Below are 27186 nucleotides of genomic sequence, written 5' to 3' on the forward strand. Positions count from 1 at the left end.
TTTTAAGGTAAATACAGAAGGTTACAAAACTGTGAATGAAAATATAGCTCTTTTCACATTGAGAACACTCAATTCTCCCACATAATCAAAGACCTGATAAAGACAACATGAAACACAAAAAATTCTTTTGGTAAGACAAAATCTTTGCTTTCCAGGCAGATTACCCAAAAGGTAAAGAAAAACATTTCACAATCTCTTATCAAGAGAAGATCAATAGTCCAAAATACATTTTCTTTTTAAGGGAGAGAAAACCAAACTAATTTTTCACCATTGTACTCCTCCCTCCCTCCCTTTCTCCCTGCCTCCCTCCCTCTCTTCCTTCCTTCCCTTTCTTTCTTTTTTTCTTGCCATACCTCTAAGCAAGCTAGATCTCACTTCCCCAACCTAGGATCGAATCCTTTCCCCCTACAGCGGAAGCATGGAGTCTTAACCACTGGACTGCCAGGAAAGTCCTTGTACCACTGTACTTTTGAGGTTAAAGCTCATTCTTTTAAAAACTTATAAATAAATCCATTCTAATCTTAGCCAGCTTGACCACACATAAAATTCCTTTCCCAAGATTCTGTTTACTGAAACTTTCTACCCACTCAGCCACTCAGGTTTTTTTTTTCCTGTATTTTCCTCTTCCTCATTCTAGAATACCAGTCATTTGACTTTAGAACAAAATTACTCTCTTTCCCTTAACAAAAACATGTCTTTCATACTTCTTATCCAAAACACACATCCTACTTTTTTTTAACCTACTTTTCATACATAGTTGTTTCCTTTTACCCTTATTGTTTCTAGTATTTTTAATTACATATATAGATTAGCATTCTTAACCCTTAGAAACCTTAATTTCTAGTGAAACTAAAAAGTAAACAGTTGAGGACTGCCTGTTACGTAAGCATTCTATGATTGGCAAATTTATAAATATATTTCATAATTTCTAAAAGCATATTCTTCCTGACAATGAATTTTCCAATATGGCACAACACATGTTTATACATCCAAATATCTTCAGTTCCTTTATAAGAAGATGCCAAAGTAGATAAACCTATGTTTAGTAGTTTGTTTCAGTATTTTATCTGAAAATGATCTAGATATTCAATGCATATCCATCATTAGTTAATATAACTTTTAAGTTTTCAAGTTATCAAAAAGATTTTTGAAACTATTTTTAAGTAGACATACCATGAAACATAATTACTGTGGAAAAGTTCATATATAAAGTTTTATCTTAATTACATCTACATAATTAACCTTTTAGATTACGAAAACTTCTTGAAGCATTAAGTAGCTAACCATCATCTCAAATTATTTTTCTTTCTAACAAATCCTGTAACAGAGATAATATGACTTTTAGTAAACCTGGGTAGGAAAAAAAGCTGTATGTTTGCATCATACTTAATGGTGATAACTCTGAAGATATGCCTGTTTTAATTAAACCAACGAAGTTAGACTAACTTTTATTTATGAAAGCTTATCCTAGACCACATGAACTTGAAAAACATTTGGGCTAATTTCTGTATTTCTGAGAGAATACTTTGTAAAAAAAAAAAAATTACTGGATCAACAGTCCAACTTTCAATTATCCAAATTCCTATTAAATTAAGATTCAGGGGATTCTGAATTGCATGATATAAATAAGTGTAAATTTTCTCCACAGGAAGTTTACATCATCCTAATCCTACAGTTATTTTGGTAAATAGTCTGTCTACATAGTAAAAAGTAGCCAGGTACAAAATGAGTGCAGACATGAAAAAAAAAAAGTTCAACAGAAACAACACACAGCAAATACAGATCTATAGGAGTTCCAGATATTGGAATTATAAGATTCAATTTAAAAATAACTTTTCTGGGAATTCCCTGGCAGTCCAGTGGTTAAGACTGCACTTCCACTGCCACTACAGGGGCTGTGTTTGATCCTTGGTTTGGAAACTAACATCCCATCTGCTGTCCAATGCAGCTAATAATAATAATTTTTCATACTAAATAGGAGATAAAAGACTAACTCATGGAAATTTCAGCCAGTAACTGGAAAGTATAAAAAAAATGAAATAGGCCATTCTATAACTAAAATTTTTAAATTTATTTTTCATTATACTTGAATTACAATGTTGTCTTAATTACTGCTGTACAGTGAAGTAACTTAGTTATTTATATATATATATATATATATATTCTTTTCATATTCTTTTCCATTATGGTTTTTCACAGGATATTGAGTATAATTCCCTGTGCTATAAGTAGGCCAATTTGCATCTGCTAATACCAAACTCCCAATTCAACCCTCTCCCACCACCATCCCCCTTGGCAACCACCAGCCTATTCTCTATGTCCCCAGTTCTGTTTCTGTTCCACAGATAGGGTCATTTGTGTCATATTTTAGATTCCACATATAAGTGATATAATATGGTGTTTGTCTTTATCTTTCTGACTTACTTCACTTGGTATGATAATCTCTAGTTGCATCCATGTTGCTGCAAATGGCATTATTTCATTCTTTTTTATGGCTGAGTAGTATTCCACTGTATATATGTACGACATCTTTACCCATTCATCTGTCAATGGACATTTAGGTTGTTTCCGTGTCTTGGCTGATGTAAATAATGCTGCAGTGAACATTGGAGTGCATGTGTCTTTTTGAATTATAGTTTTGTTTTTACTATCCTGATCATTTACAATATCTATAAGCATTTTTGAGACAAATAGAGCAAATTTAGGAGTTGGTAAAAATGATAGATAGGCTTTAATTGCTTCTAGAGCCACAAATTGAGTTCTCTAAAAGACTCAATTTGTAAGACAAGTACAATTATTTTTAATTCTTAAAAGAATTGGGTTGAAACCTGAATGATATCAAGAGGCTAACCCACCTATCCAACTATCTTCAATTTGCTTCTTTATATCATGGAGAAGATATCCAGCTAAGACAGAAATCAAAAGAATCGTATGTTCTAGATTTAGAGCTGTATCATTGGACTTTATTTTCTTGGGCTCCAAAATCACTGCAGATGGTGGCTACAGCCATGAAATTAAAAGATGCTTGCTCCTTGGAAGAAAAGCTATAATCAACCTCAACAGTATGTTAAAAAGCAGAGACGTTACTTTGCTGACAAAGGTCCATCTAGTCAAAGCTATGTTTTTTCCAGTCGTCATGTATGAATGTGAGAGTTGGACTATAAAGAAAGCTGAGAGCCAAAGAATTGATGCTTTTGAACTGTGGTGTTGGAGAAGACTCTTGAGAGTCCCTTGGACTGCAAGGAGATCCAACCAGTTGATCCTAAAGGAAATCAGTCCTGAATATACACTGGAAGCACTGATGCTGAAGCTGAAACTCCAATACTTTGGCCACTTGATGCGAAGAACTACTCATTAGAAAAGACCCTGATGCTGGGAAAGATTGAAGGCGGGAGAAGGGGACGACAGAGGATGAGATGGTTGGATGGCATCATTGACCCGATGGACATGAGTTTGAGCAAGCTCTGGGAGTTGGTGATAGACAGGGAAGCCTGGTGTGCTGCAGTCCATGGGGTTGCAAAGAGTCGGACATGACTGAGCAACTGAAATGAATTGATCTTTGGAATGTTTTAGTAAATCTTTCCACAAAGTCTTCAGAAGGTCTCATTTTGTTTTTTGTGCTCTGGGTACATAGTTTCATTTTAGCTTAGGGGTGGTGATGGTGGTTTAGTTGCTAAGTTGCATCCAACTCTTGTTATCCCACAGACTGTAGCCTGCTAGGCTCCTCTGTCCATGGGATTTTTCAGGCAACAATACTGGAGTGGTTTGTCATTTCTTTCTCCAGGGGATCTTCCCAACCCAGGGACTGAACCCGGGTCTCCTGCATTGCAGGCAGATTCTTTACTGACTGAGCTATCAGAGAAGTCCTTGCTTAGGGGAAAGGCCTAAAAATGCTCCTTTCAGGCTGTGAATATCAGCTTCCAATTTGCCAAACTTCTGACCAGAGCTTCCTTTAAAGAAAAATTTTCTCAAATATCTTATAAGGTTTTCAGAAACAGTAAATATTCCTGGCAGTATTGAACTCTTTAATATTTTTCCCTTTACCTTTAAGTCAAGTATATACCTATCAAGTTATTTCCAACCAAAATCAATAAGCCTTTTATGGATTAACCATGGACACTTCAAGCATCCCCAAAGATGGTAAAAAGATGTAGTTTTCCCATGATCCAGGACCACTTGCAAAGGCAACCAAAGGAAAGAAAGACTTGGACAATTCCCCTGAGAGCTAGCAACAATCAGTAAGACACTAACTGCAAATGGAGTGCAAGTCACATTTCTGTCTGGTCATATTCTTGGGGGTCCAAACCTGACAGTTGAGCTGCCTGTACATGTAAGCAGTGACAACTTGTGCTCCCCAGCAGGAAGAAACCCAAGCTAGTTCCTCAGTACACAAAATGAGAGACAGGCAGGAAAGTAATAGTCCTTGGGGTGGAAAGGATTAATAACAAATGGGTATCCCCAAACCAAATTCACAGAAGTCTGAATTTAGAAAAGAAGGAACACCATAAAATTGTACTTAATATTCTCTCTACCCTTCTGAGTATTTGGCTGATAACTGTTTTCTCTAGGGCATCTCATAAATAGATGAGTTCATCTAGGCTAAAAGTTTCTTACTGTGGCCACTGTAATTAAAAGATTATCTTTGGTAAAATTAAACCATTTGTTCAGAAAAACATAGGTTTGGGGATCTTAATTTTTTACTCTTGCCTGGAAAATCCCATGGATGGAGGAGCCTGGTGGGCTGCAGTCCATGGGGTCACACACAGTCAGACATGACTGAAGCGACTTAGCAGCATACTTAATATGCATAATATACATATTTATATTTATTTTTTATATATACATATAATCTCAGTTAACTGGAATCCCAGATGGAGGAATCTCTTCGGACTTGAACAAACCCATTTTTTCTTTTTCTTAAAGAAACAAAATTTATTTACTTGAAGCCTCACACTGGCCCAGTCCAGTTTAAGTCAGACCAGTCCAACTTCAGACCCAGTCTAGAAAAAGAAATGCTCAAGTGAAGTCAGCTCACTCATTATGCAAAAACAGTAGAGCTTGGATATCCAAGAGGGACTTATTCATGACCCCCAGACAGAGCAAGAAGGCAATGAGCACAATGGGATCAGCAGGTATCTGCTCTTGCTGATTGCTCCTTAGGACAATTGGTGATCTCCTTTGGATACCACCAGGACAATTAAAGGGCTTCCCATGTGACATTAGTGGTAAAGAACCCACCTGCCAATGAAGGAGACATAAGAGACGTGGGTACAATCCCAGAGTCAGGAAGATCCACTGGAGAAGGAAATAGCAACCCACTCCAGTATTCCTGCTTGGAGAATCCCATGAACAAAGGAACCTGGAGGGGCTACAGTCCATAGGGTAGCAAAGAATCAGACGTGACTGAGTGACTAAGCACACAGGACAATTAAAAAGTATACTGAAGCATATTAAACATTTTAGAGTTTATCTGGGGCTTCCCAAGTGGCTCAGTGGTAAAGAATTCACCTGCCAATGAAGGAGACAAGGGTCTGATGCCTGATTCGGTAAGATCCTGCATGTCGCAAGGCAGCTGAGCCTGTGCACTACAGCTGCTGAGCCTGTACTCTAGAACCCAGAAGCCACAACAGTTGAGCCTGTATGCTGCAACTACTGAAGCCCGCACACCTTAGAGCATGTGCTCTGCAACAAGAGAAGGCACCACAGTATGAGAAACCCTCACACCACAACCAGAGCAGTAGCCCCCACTCACTGCAATTAGAGAAAAGTCCATGCACAGCAACAAAGACCCAGCACAGCCCAAAAAAATTTAATTAAAAAATTTTTAAAGTTTATCTGAGCAACATTGATGCAAACTCGGCTGTACAAAACCAGAAGTGGTTAGAAGCACTCCACCAACAGGACCTAGGGGGAAGGATTTTTAGAGAAGACACAGAAGCAAAGCAAAAAGAAAATTATTTGATCAGTTATAGCTTAAGTGGTTGCATTATTTGGGAAAGTCTAGCTGGCTGCTTGTAATTAGTTGTTCTTCTTAACCTTGAGAAACTTATAGGAATTGACTCTGGCTTAGGTTTTGGTTTGCTTACATGGACTACCAAGTCATTAGAGCCACCTCAGTTCAGTAGTCTCCTTGTTTGATTACTGTAAGAGTATAGAAGAGGAACACTTCCCAATTGACTCTATGAAAGCAGTATCACTCTGATATCATAACAAGACTAGGTACAACAAGAAAAGTACAGACCAATATTTTTTATGAATATAGAGGCAAAATCCTTAACAAATTACCAGCAAGTTGAATCTAACAATATATAAAAGATTATAGACAATGGCCAAGTGGAATTTATTCCAGGAATGCAAATTTGGTATAACACAGAAAAATCAGAAAATATAAACTACTGAATTAACATAATGAAGGCGCCAAACCACATGATCATCTCAAAAGATACAGGGAAAAAAACCCATAAATCCAGTACTTTCTCATGATAAAAATATTCAACAAACTAGGAATAAAAGGTGACTTCCTCAACTTGATGGAGGAAATCTACAAAAAGATGCAACTGACATCACACATAAGGATGAAACACTAAAAAATTTCCTTCTAGGAACGGAAACAAGACAAGGATGACTTCTATTGCCACTTCTAGAGGTTGTACTAGAGGTTCTGGCCAAGATAATTAGGCAAAAATAAATAAATAGGCATCCAGTTAGGAAAGGAAGAAGTAAAAACATCTCTATTTAAAGATAACAGTCTTGTACATAGCATAACCTAAGGAATCCATGGAAAAAAAAATATGAGAACTAATACATGAGTGGAACATGGTGGCAGGATACAATATCAACATACAAAAATCAATTGTATTTCCTTATAATAGAAATTAGCAATCTGAAAATGAACTGAAGAAAATGATTCTACTTATGATGACATCAAAAAGAAAAATATTTTAGGGATACATTTAACAAAAGAAATTTCAGGCTTATATTGAAAATACAGAATGTTGTTGAAAAAATTAAATAAGACCTAAATAAATGGAAATAAATCCATGTTTGTGGATTAAAAGACAATATTTTTCTATTGGTCATATTACCTAATTGATCTACAAATTCAATTCAATCCCTATCAAAATCCTATATGGCTTTTATGTAGAAAATATCAAGGTGATTTAAAAAAATCAAAGGATACAGAATAGATAAAACTTAGTTTAGAAAGAATAACATTGGCTATCTTATACTTCTTAATTTCAAAACCTACTAACAAATGACAGTAATCAAGACAGGGTGGTACAGCAACTAGAGATTATCACACTAAGTGAAGTTAGTCAGAAAGAGAAAGACAAATACCATATGATCTCACTTATATGTGGAATCTAAAGTATGACACAAATGAACCTATCCATGAAACAGAAACAAAACCAGGGACATAGAGACAGACTGGTGGTTGCCAAGGGGGAAGCGGGTGGGAGAGGGTAGGAGCGGGAGTTTGGCTAGCAGATGCAACTGATATTATATAATGGATAAGCAGCAAGGTCCTACTGTATAGCACAGGGAACCATATTCAATATACTGTGATAAACCATAATGGAAAAGAATAGGAAAAAGAATAAATATATATGTATTTTATGTATTAAATGTCTCAGTATATATATACTGAGACATTTAATTGTACAGTAGTGATTAACACATTGGTATTCAACTATACTTCAATAAAAATTAATTTAAAAAAAGACAGAATGGTACTGCCATAAAGACATATAGATCAATGGAAAAGAATTTAGTCCAAAAGTAAACTATCATATATAGGGTCAATGGATTTTTGACAAATGTAATGAGACAATTCAAAGGGGGAAAGAATCATTTTAAAACTAATAGTGACGGAACAATTGGATATCCAGATGCCAAAGATTGAATATAGATCACTACATTATAACATACACCAAAATTAGCACAACAAGGGTGATAAATATTAATGCAAGAGCTAAAATTACAAAAACTCTTAGAAGAAAACATAGGAGTAAACCTTCATGTCCTTAGGTTTCACAGTGTTTTCTTAGATATGACAACGAAAGCACATGTGACAAAAGATAAGATTGGAAGTCATCAAAATAAAAAAAATTATGCATCAAATGATACCACTAAGAAAGTGAAAAGACAACCCACAGAGTGGGAAAAAATACTTGTGAATCATTTATTCAATAAGGAACTAATTTCCAGAAAATATAAAGAACTCTATAAATTCAACTATAAAAAGACAAGTAACCCAATTAAAAATGGGCAAATGATTTGAATAGATATTTATGAAAGTCATATAGATAACCAATAACCAATAAGCACATGTAAAGAAGCTCAATACCATTAGTTGTTGGGGAATGTAAATCAGAATCAAAAGGAGAGAACACTTCATATAAATTATGATGGTTAAAATGAAAATGATGGAAAATAACATATTTTATTGAGGATGATGATAAACTGGAGCTCTCAGATTACATCTGAGTTTATACTAATGAGGTAACTCATGGTGAGTCTCCAGATAGCTTCAGGTTAGGGGCTGGCCACCACAAGGACCAAATAAATTATTAGAGGGATATGTGGACAAAAAAATGTTACCTGCCATCCAGGTAGACAAGATGTTGCCTACTATCAAGCCATCAGCCACTGCAACCACCTACAACGGTTCACCCAGAGGGGAATTCAGGATGAAGAAAAACAGGACACTGGCCCTAGGTAGTTAAGATTCATACCAAAGGAAAAATTTCAGTGAGCCCAGACTCTTGTATTTTACCACACATAGAAAAGCACTAAAATTATGAACTTGAGAGGTCTGTTTTTGTGATTAACAATAACTTTTGATGTTCAAGTACACATGCTTGTTTTTGGTTTTGTTTTTCAATAAAAACTCCTATATTATCGTGGCTCCTGCCTTATCTCTTTGGAACAGTTCCTCAGAGCTATCTGACAGGCTGTATCCTGGGCTATAGTCTTCAGCAAGGCCACTGAATAAAACACAATTCTCAGCTTTTAGGTTGTGCATTGTTTTTCAATCCAAGGCTGAAACTTTCAGTCTTAACATCCCACCCCTCTTCCCTGACCTCTGGAGAGAGAAGGAATGAAGATTTCCTGCCAAAAATTTTGGTTCCCTGTCCACCAATGCCAAATAGAAATACGGAGACAGTATGGAGGAAATAGAAAAGAGTGGTTTTATTTTTGCCTGACAAAAGGGAAACACAACAGGCTAATGCTAAGAATTGTGTACTCCTTCTTGGGGTACTGAAGATCTTATAGGTGGAACTCATAGTCCAGGGTGAGTGAAGGTTTTGTATTCTTCTTCTTGCATTATTATAAAATAGTCACTGCTGCCCGGTATATGGGTCCATTCATTTCTGTGTTATTGGCCTGTGACCTTCTTTCTGCAATGTAAACAGCTATAAGGGGTAATCTGCTACAAGAGAGTGCAGGGAGGGTAAATACCAGGTGCAGGACATAATTTACACAGTATTAGGGGGCGATAAGTTAGCTTTCTGAAGAACAGATCTAGTACAGACACTACAGATTAATAATAGTGAGGGAAGTCAGTCATGTCTGACTCTTTGTGACCCCATGGACTGTAGCCTACCAGGCTCTTCTGTCTATGGGATTTTCCAGGCAAGCATACTGGAGTGGGTTGCCATTTCCTTCTACAGAGGATCTTCCCAACCCAGGGATTGAACCCCGGTCTCCTGCATTGTAGGCAGACGCTTTACCATCTGAGCCACCAGGGAAATCCAGATTAGTAATAGTTAAAACTAAAATTAGCTAGCTCTTTCAGGCCAGTTTATGTTTCTTCTCTAGCCTGTTCACTGTTCTCTTTATTTTCCTTGTTTTTCAGGAGAGAGGGAAAAAAACCTCACTTCTACTTTTTTTTTTTTTGCAGCAGCAGATTGAGTTCAATCACCATTGGTTGATGATTTAAGCAATCATTCCTATGTAATAAAACATCCATAAAGCACCCTAAATGACAGGGTTTGGGAAGCTTCCAGGTTGGAGAACACATGAATGTGCTGGGAAAGTGGTGTGTCTAAAGACAGCAAGGAAACCCTGCCTTTCTACTTCCCCCCAATACCTTGCCCTATGCCTCTCTTCCATTTAGCTATGCCTGAGTTGTATCATTTAAAATCAATATTAAAAACTAAAGCATTTTTCCGAGTGTTGTGAGTTGTTCTAGTAAATTATTGAAATTGAGGACATGGTCATGGGCATCCCCAAATTTGTAGTTGGCTGGGCAGAAGTGTAGGCAACCAGGGCACCCCATTTGTGGCTGCTGTCTGAAGTGGAGATATTCTTGTAGGACTCAATCTTTAACCAGTGATGTTAGTCTCAGAATTGAATTGACTTGCAGGACACCCAGTTGGGGTTGAAGAATCAGAGAACTGGTTGGTGTTGAAAAACATGCTGCCTCTGTTGTCAAAAGTGGTGTCAGATAATACCATACATGGTGAAAAGCAGCTGAGAGGACATTGATAGATTCATTGCAAATAGAAACTAAACTGCATGTCAGCTCATTTAGCAGAGAAAACCTGGGAAAGAGAGAGCTGGGAGGAGACCTGGGAGTAGAACTAATTTCAGTCTGCAGAACAATTTATGCCTCAGAACACTGTTGAAAACAATAGAGCAATCAGCAGGCCAGTTGGCTCTAGAGAATCAGAAAATTGGCTGCTGCTGAAAAATGCACTGCCTTCGATATCAGAAATGATGTCACAAAACACCACACATGGTAAAAAGCAATTGAGAGGACATGGATAGATCATTGGCAATATAAACTAAACTGTAGGTCAACTCATTTACCAGAGAAAACCTGGAAAGAGAGAGCTAGGAGGCCTGAGAGCAGAACTAATCTGTCTTCAGAATAATTTATGCCTCAGGGTATTGTTGAAAACAGTAATGCAATCAGCAGGCAATTAGTGGCGTTTTAGTGGCAATTAGTGGTTGCATTTGGTCGGGGACAAAGAAAGTCCTGCCAAAAGGCACTGTCATTCCAGGGTGACTGCGGGCATACCTAAAGCTGTGCACACTGAGGAGCAACAAAAGAGGTTTCACACATCTTATATGTGTGGGCACAGGCATTACTTATCTAGCTGAATTACCAAAAATAATCTAAATTATCTAAAATTACCTAGCTAGTCACTAAACAAACAACCTTGAAAAAAACAATAACAAGCTTCACATGGGGAAGAGGAGTTGCTATATTATCTAATATGTTGTTTTCAACAAAAATTTATGAGACATGCAAAGCAAGAGGAAAGTATGACCTATATATCAGGGGTAAAAAAAACAGGCAACAGAAACTGCCTGTGGAAAAAAAAACTGCCTTGAGAATGAACATATTTCAGATTTAACAAAGACTTCAAAGTAGCTGCTATACATGTAATCACAGAACTCCATTAAAGTAGCTGCTATACATGTAATCACAGAACTAAAAAAAAAACATGATTAAAGAATTAAAGGATGGAAAAGGAAATGGCAACCCACTCCAGTATTCTTGCCTGGAGAATCCCAGGGACAGAGGAACCTAGTGGGCTTCTGTCTATGGGGTTGCACAGAGTCGGACATGACTGAAGCGACATAGCAGCAGCAGCAGTGTCCATCTTACCCATTGACTAGGGCTCATCCCCATTCAGGGCAGGGACTGTCTTGCACACATTTGTTCACTGTACTAGTCTCATATCTGGTCTCTTTGTATACTGGCTCTTAGTAGACCCTTGGTAAATATCTAGAAGTCACACATTCAACAGCCATTTATTGAAGGCTACCAGTAGATTCGAGGGATACAAAGGAAAAAAAAACCAACAACTGCATTTAAAGAATTCCTCCTAGTGTAGGAAATAGACAAAGAAGCATAGTTACAGGGGGAGACAGGGAGGGAAAGGGATGACTGGGAGTTTGGGGATGGTAGATGCAAACTATTACACTTCAACACATTTAGGATGGATAAACAACAAGGTCCTATTGTATAGCACACGGAACTATATCTAACCTGGGATAAATCATAATGAAAAATAATATTAAAAAAAAGAATGCGTATAACTGAATCACTTTGATGTACAGCAACTAGACTTCAATAAAATGGGGAAAAAGCATAAAAAAAAAGAATTAAAGGAGGATGTGATGACAATGTGAAATCAATAAAGAGAATTAAAAAGAAAACAAATACAAATTCAGGTACGAATTCAAAGTTACAATAACTGAAAAGAAAAATTCAACAGTGGATTTAAACAGGCAGACAAATTAGTTAACTTGAAGATAAACTGATAGATATTAATCAATCTGAACAATGGAAAGAAAGAAAGCTGACAAAACATGTTCAGAGCCTCAGAGAAATGTAAAACATTATTAAGCTCTATATTGGTTAAAGAAATGACTCCCAATTGATAGATTATGGTGATAGATTATTGATTCTTGATCTCCAAGGAACAAGATTTAGCTTTGGGACCAGAGACCAGGCTTGATCACTCAAGATCTTTTGTGTACCAGAGTTTTATTAAAGTGAAAAAGGGACAGAAGAAGCTTCTGACAGAGACATCAGAAGAGGGGCAGAGAGTGTCCCCCTTCGCTAGTGTTAGCAAGGGAGTTATATATGTTTTTAATTAGTTATTACAATAAATCAAAATAATGTCTTGAGGTTGTAAAGATCTTACTAGACCCACTCCCATAATTTCCATTTTAAGATAACAGGATTAGCCAGAAGGTTTTCAGGAAGGAGAAACTGTCCTCAAGCAGGATATGTTGTTGTTATATAATCCTTAGTACAGAGTTTAAACTGAGTTTTTTGTTATGTAATCATCAGTTCAGGACTTAAAGAAAAAAAAGTTTTATGTGACTAAGACTAAAGAATGTAGAGAAAAAAAAGATGTTTGTCTTTTCCTCCTCCTTGAAAATTCCAGACCCCTATCTCCTCTGACAGAATGTGGTCCACTGGAGAAGGGAATGGCAAACCACTTCAGTATTCTTACCTTGAGAACCCCATGAACAGTATGAAAAGGCAAAAAAATAGGACACTGAAAGATGAACTCCCCAGGTCAGTAGGTGCCCAATATGCTACTGGAGATCAGTGGAGAAATAACTCCCCAAAGAATCAAAAGACGGAGCCAAAGCAAAAACAATGCCCAGTTGTGGACGTCACTTGTGACAGAAGTAAACTCTAATGCTGTGAAGAGCAATGTTGCATAGGAACCTTGAATGTTAGGTCCATGAATCAAGATAAATTGGAAGTGGTCAAAAGGAGATGGCAAGAATGCACATCGACATTTCAGGAATCAGCAAACTAAAATAGACTGGAATAGGTGAATTTAACTCAGATGACCATTATATCTACTACTGTGGGGAGGAATCCCTTAGAAGAAATGGAGTAGCCATCATAGTCAACAAAAGAGTCCAAAATGCAGTACTTGGATGCAATCTCAAAACGACAGAATGATCTCTGTTCATTTCCAAGGCAAACCATTCAATATCATGGTAATCCAAGTCTATGCCCCAACCAGTAATGCTGAAGAAGCTGAAGTTGAACGGTTCTATGAAGACCTACAAGACCTTCTAGAACTAACACCAAAAAAAGATGTCCTTTTCATTATAGGGGACTGGAATGCAAAAGTAGGAAGTCAAGAAACACCTGGAGTAACAGGCAAGTTTGGCCTTGGAATACAGAATGAAGCAGGCCAAGAGCTAATAGAGTTCTGTCAAGAGAATGCACTGGTCATAGCAAACACCCTCTTCCAACAACACAAGAGAAGACTCTACACATGGACATCACCAGATGGTGGACACTGAAATCAGATTGATTATATTCTTTGCAGCCAAAGATGGAGAAGCTCTATACAGTCAGCAAAAACAAGACCAGGAGCTGACTGTGGCTCAGATCATGAGCTCCTTATTGCCAAATTCAGACTTAAATTGAAGAAAGTGGGGAAAACCACTAGACCATTCAGGTAAGACCTAAATCAAATCCCTTATGATTATACAGTGGAAGGAGAAATAGATTTAAGGGACTAGATCTGATACACAGAGTGCCTAATTAACTATGGAATGAGGTTCGTGACATTGTACAGGAGACAGGGATCAAGACCATCCCCAAGAAAAAGAAATGCAAAAAGGCAAAATGGCTGTCTGAGGAGGCCTTACAAATAGCTGTGAAGAGAAGTGAAAAGCAAAGGAGAAAAGGAAAGATATAAGCATATGAATGCAGAGTTCCAAAGAAAAGCAAGGAGAGATAAGAAAGCCTTCCTCAGAGATCAATGCAAAGAAATAGAGGAAAACAATAGAACTGGAAAGACTAGAGATCTCTTCAAGAAAATTAGAGATACCAAGAGAACATTTCATGCAAAGATGGGCTCAATAAAGGACAGAAATGGTATGGACCTAACAGAAGCAGAAGATATTAAGAAGAGGTGGCAAGAATACACAGAAGGACTGTACAAAAAAGATCTTCATGACCCAGATAATCACTCACTCACCTAGAGCCAGACATCCTGGAGTGTGAAGTCAAGTGGGCTTTAGGAAGCATCACTACGAACAAAGCTAGTGGAGGTGATGGAATTCCAGTTGAGCTATTTCAAATCCTAAAAGATGATGCTGTCAAAGTGCTGTACTCAGTATGTCAGCAAATTTGGAAAACTCAGCAGTGGCCTCAGAACTGAAAAAGGTCAGTCTCCATTCCAATCCCAAAGAAAGTCAGTGCCAAAGAATGCTCAAACTACCACACAATTGCACTCATCTCACACGCTAGCAAAGTAATCCTCAAAATTCTACAAGCCAGGCTTCAGTAATTCGTGAATCGTGAACTTCCAGATGTTCAAGCTGGTTTTAGAAAAGGGAGAGGAACCAGAGATCAAATTGCCAACATCTGCTGGATCATCGAAAAAGCAAAAGAGTTCCAGAGGGGAAAAAAAAAAAGAGTTCCAGAGAAACATCTATTTCTGCTTTATTGACTATGCCAAAACCTTTGACTGTGTGGATCACAATAAACTGGACAATTCTGAAAGAGATGGGAATACCAGACCACCTGATCTGCGTTTTGAGAAACCTGTATGCAGGTGAGGAAGCAACAGTTAGAACTAGACATGGAACAACAGACTGGTTCCAAATAGGAAAAGGAGTACGTCAAGGCTGTATATTGTCACCCTGCTTATTTAACTTCTATGAAGAGTATATCATGCAAAGCACTAGGCTGGATGAAGCACAAGCTGGAATCAAGATTTCCAGGAGAAATATCAATAACCTCAGATATGCAGCACAGAAGGCAATGGCACCCCACTCCAGTACTCTTGCCTGGAAAATCCCATGGGCAGAGGAGCCTGGTAGGCTGCAGTCCATGGGGTCGCTCAGAGGGGGACACGACTGAGCAACTTCACTTTCACCTCTCACTTTCATGCATTGGAGAAGGAAATGGCAACCCACTCCAGTGTTCTTGCCTGGAGAATCCCAGGGACAGGGGAGCCTGGTGGGCTTCCGTCTATGGGGTCGCACAGAGTCGGACACCACTGAAGCAACTTCGCAGCAGCAGCAGCAGATATGCAGATGACACCACCCTTATGGCAGAAAGTGAAGAAGAACTAAAGAGCCTCTTGATGAAAGTGAAAGAGGAGAGTGAAAAAGTTGCCTTAAAGCTCAACATTCAGAAAACTAAGATCATGGCATCCAGTCCCATCACTTCATGGGAAATACATGGGGAAACAGTGAAAACAGTGGCTGACTTTATTTTTGGGGGGCTCCAAAATCACTGCAGATAGTGATTGCAGCCATGAAATTAAAAGATGCTTACTTCTTGGAAGGAAAGTTAAGACCAACCTAGACAGCATATTAAAAAGCAGGGACATTACTTTGTCAACAAAGGTCCGTCTAGTCAAGGCTATGGTTTTTCCAGTAGTCATGTATGGATGTGAGAGTTGGAATATAAAGAAAGCTGAGCACCGAAGAATTTATGCTTTTGAACTGTGGTGTTGGAGAAGACTCTTGAGAGTCCCTTGGACTGCAAGGAGATCCAACCAGTCCATCCTAAAGGAGATCAGTCCTGGGTGTTCATTGGAAGGATTGATGTTCAAGCTGAAACTCCAGTACTTTGTTTGCCCACCTGATGCGAAGAGCTGACTCATTGGAAAAGACCCTGACACTGGGAACAATTGAGGGCAGGAGGAGAAGGGGACAGAGTATGAGATGGTTGGATGGCATCACCGACTCAGTGGACATGAGTTTGGGTGAACTCTGGGAGTTGGTGATGGACAGGGAGGCCTGGCATGCTGCAGTTCATGGGGTCACAAAGAGTTGGACACAACTGAGCAACTGAACTGAACTGATCTCCCCTTTGACAGCCCCAGGCCTCTTTCTCCTCCTTGGGGACCCCAGACTTCTTACCAACCTGCCTAGGAATTGACTCTCTCACAATGGTAACTCGAATCCAGAGAAGCCAAGTGAAGAGACCCAGAAATGATGCATAAGAAGGTTTATATAACAAAAGCTATGAATATATACTAGCTTTCCTTCCTTCTCTCCTAAATTATATAAAGTAATAATTATAACAATATATTGTTGGGTTTGAAGAGATATAGGTGTCATATATATAGATATCTCATGGTCATGCTTAGTTGCTCTTTGTACCTGACTCTTACATATATATATGTATATACATATATATATATATATATATACATATATATATATGTAAGAGGATATATATACATATATATATGTGTGTATATATATATACATATATATATTTATATGTCATTTATATATATAAATTATATATATTTATATATAAAATTTATATATATAATTTATATATAAATATATATATTTATACATATATATAAAACAATAAAGTCTTAGAAAGGGGTAAAGCGAATAGTTACACAGGAATAATATTTCTGTATCTCACTAGAATTAAATTAGTTACCAATCTGCAGCTCATTCTGGTAAATTAATATCTATATAGTAAATAACTAAAAAATATAGCCAAAAAGTTAATGAAATTAGAATGCAACATTAGAAAATATTCACTTAATGCAAAAGAGGAATAGAGGAACAAAAAAAAAAATTTATGAGCCATAGAAAACAAAAAGTAAAGTGGTAAGTAGAAGTAAATTCAACTACATCAGTATTAATAGAAAGTGTGGTTGGATTAGACTATGCAAAAAAGATAGAGTTGTCAGACTGGATCTGAAAAAAAGGCTAGGGACTTTTCTGGTGCTCCAGAGCCTAAGACTCTGCACTCTCAATGCAGGGGGCCCAGGAACTAGATCCCACATGCTGCACCTAAGAGTTTCATGTGCTGCAGCTAAAGATTCCAGATGCCACAATGAAGATCAAAGATCCTGCATGCCACAACTAAGACCAGCACAGCCAAATAAATAAAAAAATATTAAAAAATAATAAAGTCTAGTTATATGCTATCTGCAAGAGACACACTTCAAATTCAAAGATGCAAATAGATTTAAAGTAAAAGGATAAAAATGATATACAAGCAGCAACCATAAGAAAGTTGACGTGACTATAATAATATCAGACAAAATAGACTTTAACACAAAATGTTAGTAAAGACAGAGACATTTTATAATGATACAAGGGTCAATCTATCAGAAAGATGTAACAGTTATAAACATATATGCACCTAATAAGAGAACATTAGCATACATGAAGAAGAATTTATAAAAATAAATGGAAAGTAGACAGTTCAACAATAGCTGGAGATTTTCAATATTTAATAATGTATAGAACACCAAAGCAGCAGACCAACAAAAAATAGAAACTTGAACAACATTATAAACCAACTAGAACTAATAGACATCTATAGAACTCTCCACCCAACAATAATAGGATTCTTCTCAAGTACACATGGAATATACTCCAGAATAGACCACATGCTAGTTGACATGTGATAGTTGACCACATGATATATTTATCATCAACCATGATAAACTTGAAAGATTAGAAATACTATTAAGTGTACTTTCTGCTAACATGGAAAGTAGAAAACAGAAACAGAAAGAAATTTGGGAAATCACAAATTCATGGAGATCAAACAGCATGCTCCTAAATAACCAATAGATCAAAGAAGAAATAAAAAAAGGAAATTAAGTTATATTGAAATGAATGAAAATGAAGATACAATATACCAAAACTTATGGGATGCAGCTAAAGCAAGGCTTAGAAGTACATGTGTTGCAATAAATGCCTATATTAAAAAAAGAAGGATCTCAAATCAATAACCTAACCTTTTACCGTAAGACCTCAGAAAACAGAGCAAACTAAACCTAAAGCAAACAGAAGCAAGGAAGTAAAAGACCAGACAGAAACTACTGAAACAGAGAATAGAAAAATAGCAGAGAAAATCAATAAAACTAAAAGCTGGTTCTCTGTAAATATCAACAAAATTGACAAACCTATAGACTGAAAATAAAGAAAACTCAAACTACTAGAGTCAGAAATGAAAGACAGGACATTACTACTGACTTTACAGAAATAGAAGGATTATGAAGGAATACTAAGAATAACTGTATGCCAATGCATTAGATAACTTAGATGAAATGAACAAATTCCTAAAAAGACACAAACTACCAAAACTGACAAAATGGGAAATATGAACATACCTATAAAAAGTAAAGAGAATTAATTAGTAAACAAAAAGCTAGACTTTTCCAAAAGGAAAAATCTAGGCCCAGATTGCTGCACTGGTAAATTATGCCAAACATATAAAGAAGAATTACTACTACTCTTTCACAAATTTTTCTTAAAAATACAAGAGGAGAGAATACTTCCTCACTCATTCTGTGAGGTCAGTATTATCCTGTTATCAAAACCATACAAAGACACCACATGAAAAGAAAACTACAGATTAATATCTTGTATAAATATGGATGCAAAAATCCACCACAAAAATACCAAAAAGTGAATTCAGCAACATATAAAAAGAACTATACATGGTGAGCCAGTGGGATCTATTCCAGGAGTGTGAAAAGTGAAAGTCCCTCAGTCGTGTCCAACTATTTGTGACCCCATGGACTATACAGTCCATGGAATTCTCCAGGCCAGAATACTAGAGTCAGTAGCCTTTCCCTTTTCCAGGGGATCTTCCCAACCCAGGGATCAAACCCAGGTCTCCTGCATTGCAGGCGGGTTCTTTACCATCTGAGCCACAAGGGAAACCCAGGAGTGTGAGGTTGGCTTAACATCCAAAATTTAACCAATGTAAAATGCCATAGCAATAGAATAAAACACAGGGACTTCCCTGATGGTCCAGTGGTTAAAAGTCCACCTGTCAATGCAGGGGACACGGGTTCAATCTCTGGTCCAGAAACTAAGATCCCACATGCTGTGGGGCAACTAAGCTCACGAGCTGAGACTGCTGAGCCTCAGTGCTGCAACTACTGAAGCCTGCACACCTCACAAGTCACCATAATGAGCAGCCCACACACCGCAACAAAGAGTAGCCCCCGCCTTGTTGCAACTAGAGAAAGCCTATGTCCTGCAAAGAAGATGCAGTGCAGCCAAAAATAAAATGAATAAACAAACAAAAGACCCCACAAAAACCACATGATAATCTGAAAAGGTGCAAAAAAGGTATTTTAAAAAATCAAACATCTTTGGTGATAAAACACACAACACACTAGAAATAGCAGACAATTTCCTCAACCCGGCAAATGGCATATACAAAAAATGCATAGCTAACATACTTAATGGTGAAAGACTGGATGTTTTCCCCTTAAGATTAGGAACAATACAAGGATGTCTGCTCTTTCCACCTCAATTCATCATTGTGCTAGAGGTTCTAGTTATGACAGGCAAGAAAAAGAAAGAAAAAGAAAGAAAAGGCATCCAGATTGGAAAGGCTAGAAGTAAAACTATTTTTATTCACAGATGACATGATTTTATATAGAAAATCCTGAAGGATCCACTAAAAAACTGCTGCTGCTGCTGCTAAGTTGCATCAGTCATGTCCGACTCTGTGCGACCGCATAGACGGCAGCCCACCAGGCTCCTCCGTCCCTGGGATTCTCCATGCAAGAATACTGGAGTGGGTTGCCATTTCCTTCTCCACTAAAAAACTATTAAAACTAATAAATGTGTTCAACAAGGTGGCAGAATACAATTTCAATATATAAAAATCAACTGTATTTCTATATACTTGCAATGAACAATCCCAAAAAAGTGACAATAAGAAAGCAACTCCATTTACAGTAGCATCAAAAAATAAAATACCTGGTGATAAATTTAACAAAAGTGTAAGAACTATACATTAAAAAGATTAAGAACAGGACTTCCCTGGTGGTATAGTGGAAAATAATCCACCTGCCAATGCAGGGGACAGAGGTTCAGTCCCTGATCTGGCAACATTCCACATGCCATGGAGTAACTAAGACTGTGCGCCATAACTACTGAGCCTGTGTGCTAAAACTCCTAAAGTCTGTATGCCTAGAGCCTGTTCTCTGCAATAAGAGAAGCCACCATAAGAAGCCTGTGCACAACAGTAAAGAGTATCCCATGCTCCCTGCAACTAGAAAAAGCCCATGAGCTAACCAAGATCCAGTGCAACCAAAAGGAAAAAAAAAAAAAAAAGAATTTAAGAACATGGTTGAAAGAAATTAAAGCTCTAAACATGGAAAAACATCTCATCTCCATGGATCAGAAGACTTAATATTGTTAAAATGACAATAATCCCCACTTGATTTACAGATTAAATGCACTCCTTATCAGAATCCCTATGAACATCTCTGTAGACACTGACAGTTCAGTTCAGTTTAGTTGCTCAGTCGTGTCTGACTCTTTGTGACCCCATGGACTGCAGCAAGATGACTCTAAATACACAACACAGAGCTACCATATGATGCAGTAATTCCATGCCTAGTTATACACCCAAGAGAAACAAAAACATATATGTCCACACAAAAATTTGTATATGAATGTTTAAAGCAACATTATTCATAATAGCTAAAAGGCAAAAACAATCCAAATGTCCATTACTTGATGGATGGATTTTAAAGTATGGTATATCCAGATGATGAATATTATTTGGCTATAAAAAACAATAAAGTACTGATACATGCTACATTTATGGACCTTGAAAACATTCTGCTAAGTGAAAGAAGTCAGTCACAAAAGACACATATTATGTGACTCCATTCATACGAAAGGTCTAGAATAGGTATATCCATATAAACATGAAGTAGAAGAGTGGTTTCCTAGGTTTGGGGAGAATGAGGGGGCTGATGGGTGATAGCTAAAGTGTATGGACTTTTGTTCTGAGATGATGAAAATGTTCTAATATTGACTGTGGTGATGGTTGCACATATTTGCAAATATACTAAGAACCACTGAAATGTACACTTTCAATTGTATGATATGTGAATAATACCTCAATAAAACTGTTTTTAAAAAAGAATGTGGAATGTAAATTGATACAGCCACTATGGAAGAGGGTATGGAGATTCCTTTAAAAACTAGGAATAAAACCACCATATGACTCAGCAATCCCACTCCTAGGCATATACCCCAAGGATACCAAAATTGCAAAAGACATGTGTACCCCATTTTTCATTGCAGCACTGTTTACAATAGCTAGAACATGGAAGCAACCTAGACGTCCATCAACAGATGAATGGATAAAGAAGTCTGATTCAGAGACACAATGGAATACTACTTAGCCATAAAAAGGAACAGATTTGAGTCAGTTTTAATGAGGTGGATGAACCTAGAACCTATACAGAGTGAAGTAAGTCAGAAAGAGAAAGATAAATATCGTATTCTAACACATATATACAGAATCCATAAAAATGGTACTGAAGAATTTATTTACAGGGCAGCAATGGAGAAACAGACATAGAGAATAGACTTATGGACATGAGGAGAGGAGAGGAGAGGGTGAAATGTATGGAAAGAGTAACATGGAAACTTATATTACCATGTGTAAAATAGATAGCCAATTGGAATTTGCCGTATGGCTCAGAAAACTCAAACAGGGGCTCTGTATCAACCTAGAGGGGTGGGATGGGGAGGGAAATGAGAGGGAGGTTCAAAAGGGAGGGGATATATGTATACCTATGGCTGATTCATGTCGAGGTTTGACAGAAAACAACAAAATTCTGTAAAGCAATTATCCTTCAATAAAAAAATAATAATAAATTAAAAAAAAAAAAGAATGAAAGAGGCCATCATTACAGATACTCCAGACATTTTAAGGATAGTAAGGGAAATATTATGAGTAACAATTATATCAATAAACTCAATGACATACATAAAATTGTCAAATTCCCAGAAAGATACAAATTGCCAAAGTCACTCAAAAAGAAATTGAAGGGGCTTCCCTGGCGGTTTAGTGGTTGAGAATCTGCCTGCCAGTGCACGGGTCATGGGTTCGATCCCTGGTCTGGGAGGTTCCCACATGTCATGGAGCAACTAAGCCCAATGTGCCACAACTACTGAGCCAGTGCTCTAGAGCCTGTGAGCCACAATTACTGAGCCCCTGTGCTGCAACTACTGAAGCCCGCTTGCACCTACAGCCCGTGCTGTGCAACAAGAGAAGCTACCTCAATGAGAAGCCACCAAGAATAGCACCCACTTGCGGCAAATTAAAGAAAGCCCGAGAGCAGCAACAAAGACCCAGCACAACCAAAAATAAATAAATAAAAACTTTAAAACATTGAAGACCTGAAGAGAAGAATGGATTTTAACCATCAGGTCTCTAGAAGAAAATAAAGTCCTTAATTTATAAGCATATCTAGCTTCTATGGTGTAAACCATGGCCAATTTCAAGCTATCAATGTGACATCACTGAATGAAGATTTAAGAGATGAAAGCAATCAGTTTTCAATTAGCTAGTACAAGCCAGCTACAGCATGCCACTCCCTGTATCTATTAAAAAAAATAATTTGTTATTAAAAACTTACAGGAAAACTCCAGGCCCAGATGTCTTCACTAGTGAATTCTATCAAACATTCAAGGATGAAATAATATGAATTTTACAGACTCCTTCAAAAATTAGAGAAAGAGGTCTCTTCTTACATAATGAGGCTAGAATTACTCTGATACTAAACAAAAACATTACACAAAATCTAAGACCAATATACTTCATGAACATAAATGCAAAAATTCTTTAAAAAATGTTGGCAAATTGAACTCAGCTATATATAAGAAGTATAATAAATGAGCTTTATCATGAGCTTGGTCATGACAATATAATTCAACATACTAACAGGATACAGGAGAAAAATTATTACATTTAAACAGATATAAAAAAGGCATTTGATCCAAGACAGTACCCACTTACGATAAAATTTCTTAGGAAATTCTGACTAGAAAGGAATTTCCTCAGCCTGAAATAAGTCATCTATGAAAAAACTACAGCTGACATTATACTTAATAGTGAAAGACTGAACACCTTCCTCCTATTAAAGGAACAATGCAAGGATGCCTGTTTTCACCACTGCTATTCAACAATGTGGGGCTTCCCTGGTAGTTCAGTGGTAAAGAATACCCTTGCCAAGCAAGAGTTGCAGGTTCGATCCCTGGGTCAGGAAGATCCCCTGGAGAAGGAAATGGCAATCCACTCCAACATTCTTGTCTGAGAAATCCCACGGACAGAAGAGCCTGGTGGGCTCCAGTCCATGGGGCCCCAAAGAGTTGGACATGACTTAGCAACTAAATAACAGCAAGAACAATTCAACAATGTACTGGAAATCTTAATTAGTTCAATTAAGGCCAGGGGAAAAAGTGTGTAGATGGGGAAGGAAGTAAAACTGTCTTTATTTGCAGGAATATTATGAGTATGTATATAGAATGCCCTAAGAATCTATATTGGACTTCCCTTGTAACTCAGTTGGTAAAAAATCTGCCTGCAATGCAGGAGACCTGGGTTCGATTCCTGGGTCAGGAAGATCCCCTGGAGAAGGAAATGACAATCCACTCTAGTATTCTTGCCTGGGAAATCCCATGGACAGAGGAGCCTGGCAGGCTACAGTCCATGGGGTCACAAGAGTTGGACACAACTTAGCAACTAAATCACCAAGCCAAGAATCTATATAAAGTTATTAGAACTAATAAGTGAATTTAGCATGGTCTTGTTGCAGCAAGAACAGAAATGAGTGAACAGTCCTCAGCACATACTAGCCAAACAGGCCTGCAAGTGTTAAACAATCTTGGTTATTCCTTAGCTATTACTACTAACAAACATTTGCAGCTAGACTTGTCCTTCACAAAGCTAACTACTCTCTGAGTCCATATAGATTATACTCTACACATGGCATTCTCCTCCTCCAACACCCTGTTGTGCATTCTGCATTTCAGAAAGAAGGTCCCAGGTCAATAACTTCAGGGACACCAGATCAAACAGTAAATTTTTGGTTTTTACTGTAACAGTAAAATTTCAGTTTATTTTACCAAACTGTAAAACAAAAACACTTGCTGAGTTGCCTGGTACCAGCTGTGGCTGTTTTGAAACTTTGCAAAGAAAAAAAAAAAAAAAGCAAGACTTTCATTGGAATATAAAAATCTCTCCAGTTCCCTAGAGAGAGGGGACATAGTTCTTGAGGCACTAGCCTGCTGTGTATTCCCCTTTGCCAGGCAAAGATAAAGCCATTTTTCTATTTCCTCCAAACTGTCTCTGCATTTTGGCAACCATCTCAGGATAAAAGGTAGCTATATATGAATCAAGCATATATCTTAAATACTGGAAACAGTCAATTAGAAGATGAAAAACTTAAATACCATTTGCGATAGTATATCAAAAAGAGTGGTCAGTAGGGATAAATTTTAGGAAATACATGAAGACTTATACACTGAAAACTACAATATACTGCTGAGAGTAATCACAGAAGACCTAACAAATGACAAAGTATACCATGTTCATGTTTCAGAGAACTCAATACTGTCAAAGTGGCAATTCTCCCCAGATCTGTATACTCAGTATAATTCCAATTAAGTTCCCAGCTGGCTTTTGTGTATGTGTGAAAATTGACAGGCTGATCCTAAAATCTGTAAGCAAATGCACAGAATCTGTAGCAGTCAAAGCAACCTTGAAAAAGAATATCAGAAGACTGGCAATAACTGACTTTGAGCTTTCCTATAAAGCTGTAGTAACCAAGACAGCATAGTATTGGCAAAAGGATAGGAGAGGAAATACACAATATGTGTGTCTGTCATTCTTGCTGTTCAGTTTGCATGTTGCATTCCCTGCGCCCCATGAACACCAAATTCCAATGGAGCCTTGAATGGGAGCTTAGCAAGACTCAAAGCAAGAAGCTGGTAATCTGGTTACTTTTATGACTGCTGAGAGCCTGGAGAGGCCACCCTCTTGATTCCACCCAGAACTTACTTTTAACACATAGTCCCATTCCAAGAAACACAAATGACCAAGAAATCCAACCATATCCTTTCTGACATACATTGTGCGTCTGTGCTTAGTGCTCAGTCGTGTCTGACTCTTTGCCACCCTTTGGACTGTAGCCTCCAGGCTCCTCTGTCTATGGGATTCTCCAGGCAAGAATACTGGAGTGGGTTGCCATTTCCCCCACCAGGGGATCTTCCTGACCCAGGGACTGAACGCGCATCTCCTGTGGCTCCTGCATTGCAGGCAGATTCCTAACCCACTGAGCCATCAAGGACATATGTTACCTCCTTGTATTTGCCAACCACTTACTGTTAAAAATGATGACAAAGAAAAGATAGACCAGCAGTTGCAATTCCATTTTACATGTGTAGAATGTGCACATGTGCGTGTACCAAAAAGTAACATAAAAACAGTTGAGTGAGTTTTGTGCAACATTTCCACTGTTCTGTTAAGAAGTAAATAAATATGCATGTATGAGCTACAAAATGTGAATTATGCAATTTTGGTGATTTTGAATATGAGTCAAGCACTCATGTATTTGCATTTAACAATGATATTGTAGAATACAGACTATAAAATTTATGGTAATAGTTAAAATTTTCAACTTTACTTGGAATAACATTAAATAATAAATAAAAAGCACAATGTCAAGGTCAACATCAATGATCATGATATCAATAGCATGTAGCTATGATATGATGTGATGAAATGGCACTTTATCCTGTGATCTTCCTCTCCACACCCATAATCCCAGTTTAACCAAGAGAAATACATGAGACAAATCTCAAATGGACAGTCGTTCTACAAATACCTGGCTCATACTTATAAAAATCATCAAAGTCAGTAAAAGTCTGAGAAACTGTCACAGCTAAGAGGAGCCTAAGAACATGACAACTCAAAGTATTCTGGATAGGATCCAGGAGTAAAAAGGGGCATTATCTAAAAAAAAAAAAAAAAAAGTAACTAACTTTGAATAAAGTATGCTGCTGCTAAGTCGCTTCAGTCGTGTCCGACTCGGTGCGACCCCATAGACGGCAGCCCACCAGGCCCCACCATCCCTGGGATTCTCCAGGCAAGACTTTAGTTAATGACAATGTATCAATGCTGGTTCATTAATTACAACAAATGTATTATATTAATGTATAAAGTGGCTTCCCTGGTGGCTCAGTCGGTAAAGAATCCTCCTGCAATGTGGGAGACCTGGGTCCAATCCCTGGGTCGGGAAGATCCCCTGGAGAAGGAAATGGCCACCCACTCCAGTATTCTTGCCTGGAGAATCCCATGGACAGAGGAGACTGGTGGGCTACATTCCATGGGTCAGAAAGAGTCAGACACCACTGAGTAACTAAGCACAAGATGCTCCTTGGTACAGAGTATTTGGGAATTCTCTATAGTATCTTCTTAATTTCTCTGTAAATCAAAAACTTCTAAAAAAACGAAGTCTATTTAAAAAACGTCAAAAGAGGGACCACAGGGGAAAAGCTTTATATTTTAATACTTTTAATAGCACTTTCTTCCTTACTTTTTGAACAAATGGACTTGTATTGTCATTTTACACTGGGCGCCACAAATTACATAGCCTACCATGCCTCTGTCCCTACCTCTATCACCCAGACCTCAAAAAACTAGGGTTGATTTGGACCCTCTTGAGAGTTCAAGACGCCAAGAGTGAGTAAGGCTGTGAGAATGCTGGGGCTCAGGAGGGAAGAGTTCTGTGCTCTAAGTTCATCTGGATTCTGGGAAAGGCAGCAGTCTTTCCTAGACTCAGGGTCTGGAAAGGCCCCCCAGTCAGGCCAAATGGTGTTCCTAAGAAAGACCCCTTCCCACTCCACTCTGGTGGACAGTGT

The sequence above is a fragment of the Bos indicus genome, chromosome X (genome assembly GCF_029378745.1).
Source record: "Bos indicus isolate NIAB-ARS_2022 breed Sahiwal x Tharparkar chromosome X, NIAB-ARS_B.indTharparkar_mat_pri_1.0, whole genome shotgun sequence".
Classification (NCBI taxonomy): Eukaryota; Metazoa; Chordata; class Mammalia; order Artiodactyla; family Bovidae; genus Bos; species Bos indicus.